Raw genomic sequence first — 13,954 nt, forward strand, 5'->3', positions numbered from 1 at the left:
GTCATTGGGGCATGCCCTTAAAGGGGATGCTGAGATGTTAGGCTCTCTTCTTTCTTTCTTTGCTTCCTGATAACCATAAGGCAAGCAGCTTCTTCTACCATGCACTCCCCACCAGGATGTGCCCCAGGCCTAAAGGCAACATGACCAAGAGCCCCTGACCATGAGCCAAAATAAACTTTTCTTCCTTGAAAGTTGATTTATCACTGGGTGCCAATGGCTCACGTCTGTAATCCTAGGTTCTTAGGACACGGAGGTCTGAGTATCATGATTTGAAACCAACATGGGCAGGAAAGTCCATGACACTCTTATCTCCAATAAACAACCTTCACCACCTCCCCAGAAACAAGTTCAAGTAGTATATCCATAAGCAAAAGAAGCTCAACAACAGTGCTCAGGCCCTGAGTTCAAGCCCTAGGACTGGCACAGACACCAAAAGTTGATTTCTCTCATATTATCTCATTATAGTAATGAAAGCTAAGTAACACAAAGTGCCAATTGAGAAAATGGCAAGCCCTGTACATAGATTCAATGTTGAGGAAAAAAACTGGTTGCTGTTCTGGAGTTTGTTGGAGGACAAAGAAGATAATCATACAAACAAATATAAAAATTTGTCCAAGGAAGGTTATGGTGTTAAGAGCATGCCAAAAAGAATTTAACCAAAATGACAGGTGATCTGGACTTTGAAGGCTCTGAAGGCTGTCTAGTAGAGAGAGGGGAAGAAGAGGAGCATGTATCCTATACAGGAAGGGTCATTGGCAATGAGGAACAGGAACTCACTGTGGCTAACTGAAAAGTGAGTGAAAATGCTCCCAGCTGTGCTAGTGAAGTAAGAAAGGACAAGAATTCAAAGCTTCGTCCACTTTTTTAAGGTAGTTTGAATATGCAAGGCTTCGGTCACCTTTTTAAGGTGCTTCATCTTTTCCTCTCAAGCAGTGTGAAGACATAAATGGCTTGAAGAATGAGGCTGCACTTCCCGGATGTCCCTGGAGGACAGAGCTACTGCTCCTATTTACTACAGTATCTGTGATAGCTGGTAAGCATCAACCAGAATACCTTAATTACTATATTAGACGGGCCAGCAAGAATTGTAGATATAAAGGCAAACATTTAAAAGCAGATATACATCAGGTAGCCACAGTTAAATGCCATCTTTTCTCCTAAATCTATAGTGGGCCACTTTTAGTTATTTATTTATTTAGTTAGTTAGTTAGTTTATTTTGCCCATCTTGGGGGTTGAACTCAGAGTCTGGGTGATATCCCTGAGCATTTGTGCTCAAGGCTGGCACATTTCTATTTGAGCCATAGCTCTACTTCTGGCTTTTTGGTATTTGATCGGAGATAAGAGTCCCACAGACTTTCCTGCCTGGGCTGGCTTTGCCCATGATCTTTAATTGTGATACAACATGCAAAATATAAAGCTTACCATTTTAAAACTTGCATGAATAAACAATTCAATGACATTAAGTACTGTATGGATTTGGCTTGCTATCACCCAGCCATCTTGCTTCATAACCAACATGACTGCCCCAGAGTAACCCTGATCATTTTTTCCTGCCTAGTTTCCCAGCCAACTGCAAGTAGACAAACAGCTTAGAGTGGTATGTGAAGCTTTACAACTGGACCCTGGAGCCAGAAATGTGCCTGATATTCATGTAAGATAAACCAGTTACATTCTCACTAGGATGAAGTCACTTTTGTCCTGACCAGCATTTCTATCAAGTGCAAAACTCTAACTTCAAACCCTAGTACTGCCAAAGTATACGCAAACACAAAATAAGGAAGAGTTGATTCTACAGAAAGACAAACTTTATTGGCAAGTCAGTCAGTTGCTACATGTATTAGTCAGAGTTCTCTGGAGAAACAGAACTAGTGGAATGAGCCAATTCTTTCTAATAAATTTCTTCAAAGGAGATTTCTTGTAAGCAGTTGGCTCACACTATTCTAGAAGTTTGGCAAATATGAAACTGCAGGATGAGCCAGCAAGCTGAGTCTGAAGAGAGCCAATGGTGCAGTTCCAGTCTGAAGACCTATAGGTGAAGTCCCAGGAGACCAGAAGGGATGGATGAAGTCCACGGCATTCTTCTGGACAGGTGGCTCTTGCTGAGGGAACTGGTCTTTTGGTTCTGTTTAGGTACCTTCAACTGACTAGATGAGCTTCAACTTGGAGGAGAGTCTGCTTTCTCCAAGTCCATTGATTTAAATGTTAATCTTAGCCAAAAACACCTTCCAAAGTTGATGAATAAAATTAAACACCACACTGAAACAAGGCACTTGAAAATATAATTTAACAATCATGGTTCATCTGTCAAAGGGGTAGATCTTCCAACATGAGCCAAACTTGGCAGATCAGGGAATCAGGTCATACATCAGTGAAGCTAATAAGGAATGCATCGTCTCTGCTCCATGGAGCGTCTCATCCTACAACAGGCTCACCTGGGCTTCTTCACTTGTTGGCTGCTAAAGTCCCCAGGAAGCTCTTGAGTGGCTAGCTCCAAATAGTGATCATCACTTCTGCAGTTCCCTGATGGCCAAATTGGGGCAAGAGGCCAGCCAAGAGTCAGAGAGTGGAGACATAATTCTAGTTCTTTAAGTGTGGAAGTCACGATAGCCAAATCATGGATAGAGGGAAGTGAAACTGCTTCCATTTTTGCAAATGATCTTCTAGAGTGAGTATGGCACTGAGTATGAGCAGCTGCTCTTGTCTGGGGAAGGATTTTAGGCCTGGTTCTGTCTGGTGTTTTTTCTTTTTTATTTTTTTGTCTGTTGTGGGGCTTGAACTCTGGGCCTGGGCACTGTCCCTGAGCTCTTCAGCTCAACGCAAGTGCTCTATCATTTGAGCCACGGTGCCACTTCCGGCTTTTTCTGCTTATGTGGTGCTGAGGAATCGAACCCAGGGCCTCATGCATGCTAGGTAAGCATGCTATCACTGAGCCACCTTCCCAGCCCTTGTCTGGTGTTTAAAGTTCTTGTTCAGGAGCATCTAACAACCCTGATGGAGCAGTACGGATTGGTGGGAAGGTAACAGGCTTGATGGCTGGCTAGATCTGAGTTTGGCTTCATCAGGGCCATTCCAATGTACATGGCAGTATTTTGGGTACTAGAGAAAAAGCAAGCCCTCTCTCCCAGTGCCCCACTGGATAGCCCTCAGCCTGTGAACCACAGCCTATATCCTGTACCACAGAATATGGTAGACACCCACCGCTTTCAACTTCCTCCATTTTGAAGTGTGGTTCTCTCATAGGCCAAAGGAATTAGAGTATGCCCCTCACTAAGTCTGTAGCAAGGACTGAGTTAAGGTAGAAAGTGCCTGGCATGTGGAGTGCCTAGGTAACACCAGTGCCATTCTTCATCTCTGTTATAAGGACAGACTGCAGTGAAGGATACTTTATACATTCAAGGGCATCTGAGAGTCCTCAGCCAAAACAATTACAAAAAGATGGAAAAGGAGAGAGACTTCCACAGGGTTTCAAGTCATTGATAAACAACTTTGTATGTCCATTGAGATTTCTGTCAGAATCTCATTCTTTTTATCCCAAATCTATGCTCCATCAGATCTTCAGTTTTTGCTGCAATAGTTGAACCAAGATCCCACTATCCTCCTGAATAGGTGCAATTTACAAGTTATTTGCAGTAGTCCAGGCACTGGGGTCTCATGCCTGTAAGCTTTAGCTACTCAGGAGGCTGAGATCTGAGGATCACAGTTCAAAACCATCTTGTGAGACTCTTATCTCAAATTAACCAGCAAAAAGCTAGAAGAGCTGTGGCTCAAGTGTAGAGTGCTAACCTTGAGAGAGAGAGAGAAAAAAAAAAAGGTAAAGGACACAATCCAGAACCTGACTGAGTTCAAGCCCCAGTGCTGGCATTAAAAACAATTATTTGAAGTAAAAACAAACAAAAAATGGGCTGGAATCATGGCTCAAATGGTAAAGCTAGGCTCTGAGTTCAAATGCCACCAAAGGAAAATAACTTGTAACAGAATAGAAAACATTTAAATTGCTGGATGCAAAATGAATGGAGAAGTAGAGCTGTGGAATAAAAGCCTCATGTTTTTTTTAATCAACAAATAAAACAATTAAAAATAAAAATCAAAAGGCACTGGCTTGAAGTCTACCATAAATCATACATATAGATCATATTAAAAATTAGATTTGAACCTAGCCAAGGTGTTCATTTACATGCTCAAACTAGAGCCTACAAACAATTACACATGGCTATGCAATGCTTCCTAAGAAAGAAGCCTTCATTAGTAGACCTAATCCATTTATATTTCTGGCTTCAGAAATTAAATTGTAGGTAAGGAACAAAGTGTACATTAAATTAGGGATTATTGCTTGTGGCACTTAATGTGAGCCAGGTGATGTTGGATCATTTTAATTAAGAATCTGTTTTCAATAACGACACAAGCAAATGAATAACAGTAAGTCAACATTGAAGCATTTGTGAGTTGGGGGACACTGGGCATAACTGAGATCCTCAGTTGCCTTATAGGTTTACTGTGCAGAGTCCATTTATGTGTTACAGAAAACACACTTTTGGAGCAACTGGAAAAAGTCTGTAACAGAGTACTCTTGAATATCAAGAGATGACTGCTAGAAAAAAAAAGGAAATTCTGAATTTTCCTCCTAGTTAGAAGAAAAGCAAGGCCACTAAGGAGTACAATTTTAAATGCAAAGTGTGTGTGTGTTGGGGGGATATCCCCCGAGACTTGAACTGAGGGCCTAGGCACTGTCCCTGAGCTTTTGTGCTCAAGGCTAATGTACTATCCTGAGCTTTTGTGCTCAAGGCTAGTGTACTATCAGTAGAGGCACAGACCCACTTCCAGCTTTTTTTTTTCTTTCTTTTTGTAGTTAATTGGAGTTAAGAGTCTTGTGGACTTTCCTGCCCAGGCTGACTTCAAATCTTGATCATCAGATCTCAGGCTCCTGAGTAGCTAGCAGTAAGGCAACAGCATCCTGCTTAAATACAACATTTTTAAATGTTTGCTTTGGCAGATAATTTTCTGAGATAGCTTTTTAAAATTTATTGTAAAGAGGGGTTACAGTCACCATAAGTAAGGAACTGAGTACAATTCTCGTTGAACATTGTTAACCCCTCGTTTTTTCCCACTTTCCCTCCTACCCCAACCCCATCCCCCGACTTGAGATATCTTCTGTGTGTGTGTGTGTGTGTGTGTGTTTGCGTGCGTGCATGCACGTGCGCCAGTACTAAGGATCAAATTCAGGGTCTCACCTTCTCACTCAGTTTTTTTTTTCTACTCACAATTGGCACCCTATCAGTTGGGCCACACCTCTACTTCTGGCTTTTTGCTATTTAATAGGAAATAAGAGTCTCTGGGATTTGTCTGTTTGATTGTCTTTGCACCCTAATCCTTATATCTCAGCCATCTAAGTAGCTAGGATTACAAGCGTGAAGTACTGGCTCTAAGTTATCTTGATCCAGTGCCTTTTACCTGTCAGTTTTGCCATTTAAAAAATGTACTCCCTCTATACTAGGTACATACATACAGTATGTGATTGTAAATGCTGAAAAGATTAATAGTCTCACTATTTTCTGGTGAAGAACCCTGAGAGAGATGAAACGTCTTTTTCCAGGTCACATGTCTTAATGATGACAAAACTGGGAGTTTAACTGAGGCAATCTGATTCCAAAGCATCAAGTTACTATGAAATCGCAATCATGTCTTAGTTGTTTGAGGTCACAAAATAAATAACAAGAAAAGAAATCAAAGCATTAAACTGGTTTTGTGAAAACATAGCTAGTCAGGTGCCAGGTGGCTCACGCCTGTAATCCTACCCAGGAGGCTGAGATCTGAGGATCATGGTTCAAAGCCAGCTCTGACAAGAAAGTCCATGAGATTCTTATCTCTAATTAACCTCCAGAAAAAAAAAAACTGAAAGTGGTGCTGTGGCTCAAGTGGCAGAGTGCTAGCCTTGAGCTGAAAGGCTGAGGGACAGCGCCCAAGCGCAGAGTTCAAGACCTATGACCAACCAAAAATCAAAAACAAAATATAGCTAGTGAGATTGTTTATTTATTTATTTGGTTAGGTGCTTGCATGCTTGCTTGGAGATAAGTTCTCTCTGTATTGCACAGTCTGGGCTTAAACTGCTGGGCTCCAGCAGTCTTCCTGATTCAGCCTCCTGAATAACTCAGACTACAGTTCCAGTGAAGTTTTAAGCCAGTGATTTGGGACTATTTTCTTCTAAAGTTTTACTTTTAAAATAGAAGACACTGTGAGGCCAAACACTGTGGTTCATACCTATGATCCTAGACATTCAGAAGGCAGAGATTAGGAGGAATGGAGTTAGAGGCCTGCATAGGCAAAAAGGTTTTGGGATCCCAACTCGATCAATAAAAGTTGGACATGGCGGGGTACTCCTGTCATCCCAGCTATTCCAAAAGCATACATAGGAGAATCATGGTCCAGGCTGGCCTGGGCAAAATAGAATGAGACAGTTTTAAAATAAATACCTTAAGCGCAGTTCAAGTTGCATAATGCATACTTGACAAGTGCAAGGCCATGAAACCTCAGGACTTCCACATAATATTTTAAAGGGAGTGGGGTGGGGAGAAGGAGTGTATATGATCACACACATACCTTCCCAACATCTGGCAATGGAGAATTTCAATGAAAATCTTTGTAAGTGAAGCCAAAAAATACATTTGTAGGCATATGCATGTGGGAGGGAAAAGGATTTATGAAAGGATTAAGAAATATCTAGCATGTCCCCACTTCACCTGATGGAACATTTCTTCCCTCGGAATACTTCTGCAATTAGTTCAGGCTGTCACCTAACAAACACTGCCTGCCTACCTATTACTTTCCATTATGTTCCATGGGTTTGATTTTTTCTTTCTCCATCAGGAAAATAAAAATCATCAGTTCCAAAGATCAAGACAATTTCAAAAGAAAAGGTTGAAAATTGGATAATGACATGGATTTGTTATAAAAATATGATAGGCAATGAAGAGGGAAACTTGTTGGGAAGATGGAGGCTGCAGCAGGGACCAGCAAAGTATCCTTTTCAAGAATCAGCTGCTCTAAAATTTACACAAGGTAAATGGCCCCTGGTGGAAAATTAAACTAAAACACAATCCAATCAATGTCTTCAGCAAAGGTTCAGTTCTTAAAGATTTCAAAACAACAAAAAAAGAAAGAGGGGCTGGAGATGTGGCTCAGTGGTAGAGTGCTCTCCTAGCATACATGAAGCCCTGGGTTCAATTCCTCAGTACCACACACATAGAAAAAGCCAGAAGTGGTGCTGTGGCTCAAGTGGTAGAGTGCTAGCCTTGAGCAAAAGAAGCTCAGGGACAGTGCCCAGGCCCTGAGTACAAGCTCCAGGACTGGCAAAAAAACAAACAAAAAAAAAAAACAAAGGAAGGGAGGAAAGAAGAAGAGAAGGAAGGAGGGAAGGAAAGAAGGAAAAGAAGGATAATTTTTCAGAGGAAAACATAGAAAATAATTTTACTTTATTTCATTATATCTTGCTGTTTAAACTCAGAGATCTATTGTGAAATTATTTTAAAATTTGGCCTGTAAAATTATAGCATAGTTAGGGAAATTTGGAAATACAGGGAATTTTCTCGTCAAGTGTTAGATTCTGTACAAAATTGAATTCAAAGTCAAACATGCAAGCCAGAATGTCTTTTATCACTCACTGAAAAAAAAATTACCTCTGAAAGTTTACCATGGAAAAAAATCTTCTGGAAATACATATATACTTATATATGTACACAATATATATATGCACTTATTGTACTTCAACATAAACAATAACTTATTTGCTCTCATATATAACTTATAAATCACTTTTACCTAAGTTTCTGCATTTAAACTTGACAATCACACTGAGGTGGCCAGGTGTGCAGAGGGACAACTCACAGGGGCTGAAGCTGGGTGATGGAGAGAAAAAAGTTGCTATGCATCATATTCTGACGACACTACAGAAAGAGAGGAGAGAATCCCAGACAGGATGGAAAGAAGATATCTCTTGAAAATAGGAATAGAAACATAGATACTAGCTTTAGGTATGACCATTAAAAGTATAATATGTGCTCATACGCAGCACAAGAGACAGGTAGAAAGCCTCACCACAGAAGCCTAGTGGGGAGGGGGATGTGAATCTCAGTCCTTGATTTAAAGGCGGGATGCTTGAGTTGAAGATAAAAAACTAAGTCACTCCAGATTTTCTAGTTATTAGGGAGTAAGGAGTAGATTAATTAAAAATATGCATGTGTACATCTAACGCTGTTATATATAATATTAAATTCTATAAATATATGCATGCATTTACATGTATATATATGTATTTACATGGAATATAAATGCATAACATACATATGCTTATACAGCACAGAGATATACCAAATATATAATGTGTGCTTGCTTATAAAAATATCTAGAATCTATTTCTTACTACAATATTGATACTCTGCATGGGTAAAAGCAAATATTATGATTATAAAATACATTTCTTAATGCAGAACATTTCTTAAATCAGTCAAAGAACATCCACTGAGAAAAAAGACTTAATTTCCTTTTATAAATAGCTGTGGATTAGAGTACAACAATAGTACTAACTCTGTTATTGCTGTGCATTTAAAGCCAAGATGATGACTGTATTGAAAAAGAGGGAAGAGAAAAATCAATAGATTATGGCTTCAATGGAGCTCACAACAGTGCTGATTAGAGAACACAAATGGATTGCATAATAGTAAAATAACTATAAACGGGGTATGGATTTAAGCCTATGTTAAGACCATTCTTAACTGGGTCATGTCTTTAGAAAACACGCATTGAAATTGCAATAGCAAATTAAATCTATTCGAGTGCAAAATTTAATACATAAGAAATAGCATTTTTTTAATGATCTGGAAGAGGGAGTAAATAGCATGTTAATGAATTTGCAGATGCTACTAAATTGGAAGGTGTTATAAACACCAGGGCAGACAGGACCTTAATACAAGTGGACCTTATAAAGTTAGAGAAAAGATGATACTGGGGGAAAAAATGAAATAGAAGTTAACTAGAACTTACAAAAACATTATAGGATAAATTTCAACATGAGAAAGCATAATGCAAATGTAGTGAGTGTGGAAAATGAATGAGATTCTACCAGAATTATCTGCTTATATAAACTGGTATGCACACCAGAGAGGCCCTGACCTGAGCCCTACATAGTAATTATTCCTTTCCCACCTACCCCCATATTTCCCTTGCAGGCAGATAGACCAAAGGAAGAGTACTGCTTAATTGTAGACTTTAAGGGAATGATTGAAATGAAGAAAACACAGAAATTGGGCATAAAATAAGAAATACATAAAGGAGAGAAAACTACTATTGAAGACAGGTGATTATGTTGTTGATGTCATTTAATTATGTTTATAATGAAGAGAGGTTATGAAGTGTATAGACGCCTGTTACTTTGTTATTTATGAGGAATTATTAAGTGGAACTAAACACTGCATGATGAAATGCAATTATTTCTCTTTCAGGTATAACCTGTTAGTTGATCATTTATGAGTAATTATTAAATAGAACTAAACATTGCCTGATTAAAGACAATTATTGCTTTTTCAGATAGAAGAAGATGGAATTCTTCTTCCCTATGACATGTGCTAACCCAAGAAGTTGGTATTGAAATTCAATGTCATGTGGGATTACATCATTGAACTTCTTAGAATATCTGGAAGTCTGAGTGTGAGAATTTGGTTTACTCAGGAAAAACAAGGTATGTCTCCTGGAAGCTTTGGATACTATAAGAACATAATGTGTTCTACAATGTTTGATCAGCTTACCTGATGAGAAGATACAGTTATGAGGGGATAAAAATTTGTTTCTATTTTTTGGATCAGTTAACAAAGAGATCCAGAAATCTCTTTAAGTTCAGAAAGTTTTAGATTTCAGTAATACACTGTTTGAATACAGGCTGCTACCATCACAGTTGTGATAGTCAAAATAAGAGGCAGCTACTTAGGGATAGGGCTGACACTGCATTCCAAAACTTTGGACATCTAGCCAAGTGTTCTCTTCCCCACTTGATGCAGCTGACCGTGATGCTGCATCTTGAGGCAGAGCACAAGGAAACTCACTTCTTCTCAAAGAGCACCTGGAGTTGCCACACCAACCATTTGCAAACTGTGATCCAGAGGTCTGCAAAGGCAAAAACTCCATTTGTAAAATAAAAATAAACGACCTCTATTTTATTTCATAGAGTAAAATGTTGTCTTAGCAGATATTATTTCCCCTGTGGTGTCTCATGAGTATACTGTAGAGTTTAAACTCCCAGAGGACATATGTAGTCAGGATTGGGAAAGATTTACTGCAGAAGTAGATATGAGAATCCAGATGTCCTCTTTCAAGCCATTAAAGAGATTTGCCAAAATTTAAAACAATGACATTTCTAATTTAAAAAAAAATTGGGCAATGGGTACTTTTCATTAAAATAGATGATTAATATGTGGTTATTCCTGGTTTAAATGAATAAAATAAATAAAACATTTCAGCACTAATTCCTAGAATGAGAAATACAGCTAGATATAACCCACAGCAACCAAAGTTATTTGACATTCTCAAAATCCATTTGATTTTATAACATAAAGGAGCCCTGAGACTAAAAAGCTGAAAAATTTTGTCCAAATTAACAAGGCCTCCCTAATGATGGAAATAAAAGAACAGTCCCCAAGACCACCTCTTAATCCCTAGGGGAAGGCAAATTGCCTAAGATTCCCAAGACTTTTCTCTGGTCTTACCTTGAAGACTAACTAAATAGAGACTATGTAAAACTCTTAGTTCAGGGTGTGGCACATGAGTGCTAAGTAGATGTTAACCATCTCTATTAATTTTTACTGTTGTTATTATTACTATTGCTGCTACTACTATTATTACTGCTCTGAGGATTGTTACTCTTTCCAAACAATGTGTTTACTCAGACAACTAAAAATTTGAGTTCTTCAACTTTTAAATGCTCTTGGGCCTTTGCGTTTGCTGTTTCCTTTGCCCGGAATACCTTTACTTCCTTTTTGTTTAACAAATCCTCTTCATTCTTCTTGTATCAGTTTAGAGGTTGACTCAGAAGCCTTTGTTGGCCTCCCAAAACTGTGTTAGGTGCTCTGCTAAAAGCCCTTATCAGTGCTCTCTTAAGAGCATACCTCAGTATAATTGTGCCTTCACTGGCTCTTCCATTCATTGCATTCTGAAAAGTCCTAAGAAAAAGCACTACGTATTATCCATCATTATTATAATTATAAAGCTCAACACAATGCCTGACAGTAAATATTTACTGAATAAATTCTGCCCAAGTCCTCAGCATATCTTCTTGCCTATTCTGTTCATTTGCAAGGACACCTAAATACCCTTGGATATCCTTTGATCTTCAAGTTGCATGTGAAAACTAAAGTAAAAAAAAATAACCTGGGCTTTTAAGGTAATGATTCTGTATCTTAAAGGATGCCTAATTTATATGCCTTGATTTCCCAGGGATTCACAGTTGACTGTGGTACAGAAGGCAAAGCAATGACCTCTGTATACAGGTTGACTAATGCTCAGCTGTGTTCCAGACATTGATTCATATCTGAGATGAAGAACTGAGATGGCTGGAGAAAATGCCCATAAGTTCCAGATTGCATTATATATAGGTCTTATCTGTAAGGGAAAGGAAGATTAGGAATGCTTTCTTCCTTTTAAGTTGCCTTTCCTTCTACGATTAGTAGAACTTATGTCTGCACATCTCTGATCCACTGATAGTCGGTGGCAGCTCTAAAGTTTGTATTTAAGTTTGTATTTAGAAGCAAAGGAAGGGTGACATTATCCAAGAAAGAACTGTACTCATTACCTGATTTATGAAATAGTAAACCCTCTGTACAACACCTTAATAATAACAATAAAATTATATTTAAAAAAGAAGGACTTAGGGAGGAACAAGCCCATTGAAAGAGTAGTTAGGAGACATTTCTGAATAGCAAATACACTCTCTTTACTTAGATTGCATGATTATTTTGGAGGGTGTTCTTCATTGTAAGAAAGTGCTTTATGGGGCTGGGAAAGTGGCTCAGTGGCAGAGCGCTTGCGTTGCATGCCTGAGGCCCTGGGTTTGATTCCTCAGCACCACATAAGCAGAAAAAACCAGAAGTGGTGCTGTGGCTCAAGTGGTAGAGTGCTAGCCTTGAGCTGAAGAGCTGAGGGACAGCGCCTGGGCCCAGACCCAAAAAAAAAAAAAAAAAAAGGTGAAGACTTGCAAGCCACTCCTCTGCTGAGGGTCCTATTTTCAGTGTGGAAACATTTGAAGTACAGGAATAGGAGGCTTGGCTATGCCTCTTGTTATTGCTGTTTCCATTTGTGAACCTATATCCTGCCTGATGAGAATTAACTAGTAAACTCTCACCGTTTGCAAATGCAGAGTAAAGATTCAGAGTAAAGAATGGGAAAAGCATTAGACTAGATTGTACCTGTTCATTCTGGCACCTAAAGAGATCAATACAGTCTTAAGGTAATAGGCAGCTAAATGAAAGAAAAATCAGACTTGAGGCAATTGGTTTATCCCAGAGTTATGATGTATTTATTTCACTTACGGATAAGTACAATTGAATATAAACTATGACCTTGAAGAGTGTGCAATGTAATTAGAAAGACAAGAGGATGATTAACAGAAGATCATTTAAGTATATTTGTGAGACTGCTTTGTAGGTTCACGGTTCCTGCTGGTTTTTCTCTGAGCCTAATTATGTGAGGAAAATGGAATGGAGAAAAACTGGGTGGAGAGGAAGGGTAATGCAGCTAAAAATATTAAGGCTTTTAAGCCATGTGCTTCTTATATAAAGCAACGCATACATACGCTTAAAGCTGGAACCAATTGCTAGCATCTAATTAGCCCTTCCTTTATTTTCAGTTAGAGGAAGATGAGGTCTATCAAAGTACCCCAACTGATAACTGTCAGAACTAAGACAAATGTCAGGGTCTCTTGACTCCTGGGCCTAATATCATATCACAATCAAGTACCTTTGAAGGCAATGTGAAATGACTAACTACCCTCTTCTCTGTGATTTTGCTAAAGGCCCTAGTTTTCCCGTGTAGGGGCAGATGGTTTTAGAATTATTTGATTACCTACATCAGAAAAAAAAGTGGTTTAGCATGACAGTTTATATTCATACTAATGTCTTAGTTACAAAAATTGATTATTATTTTTAATTTTTCATTAACGAGTTGCACAAAGGGGTTCAATTCCACGAGTCAGATTATGAGTATAATGCATCCTGATCAGTGTCACTCCTTCCACGATTGTCTCCCCCCCCCAACAGAAATGATGAATCTAAGGTTCATAGTCCTTTACTGGCCTGCTCATCCACCCACAGTCACATATGTAACTTACATGAGTGCTTTACAGATTTTGTATTTCTCCCTTGGCTTCTTTTCTCAATTTTAGTTTCTTATTTTAGCTGCTGCATCTCTACTGGTTTTTCCTACCATGACTTGAACCTCAGCAGGGAGCCAGCTTCCTCCACAGACTCCTATTTCTGTCAATGACACCATCATTCTTTCAGTCACCCAGGTCTGAAGGCTTAGCATCATCTTTCCCTCTTCCAATTTTAGTGGGTCACCAGTTTCTTTGGCCTCTTTCTGAAACATATCTCTCAATCCAAGCCTTCTTTTAAAGTTCCATTTTATACCCTCTAACTCAGGTTCTCAAGATCCAATAACTAGGGATTTTCCCTGATCCCATCCTTAGCCATCACTCCACTACCATCCCCCCCCCCCCCCCCCCCCCCCCCCCCCCCCCCCCCGCCACCTACCACCACCACCACAGTGGGCCGCTCTTAGAATCATCATTGAAATACCAACATCCATTCTCCGCCTAAACCCAACTTTCCACGGTTTCCTCAGTATCTGTGAGTGATCCTTTAAACTTAGGAGTCCTGGAAACGCTACATCCTCTCACTTTCCTCCCCAGAACCATTCTCC

This window comes from Dipodomys ordii, unplaced genomic scaffold (genome assembly GCF_000151885.1).
Source record: "Dipodomys ordii isolate 6190 unplaced genomic scaffold, Dord_2.0 Scaffold5, whole genome shotgun sequence".
Classification (NCBI taxonomy): Eukaryota; Metazoa; Chordata; class Mammalia; order Rodentia; family Heteromyidae; genus Dipodomys; species Dipodomys ordii.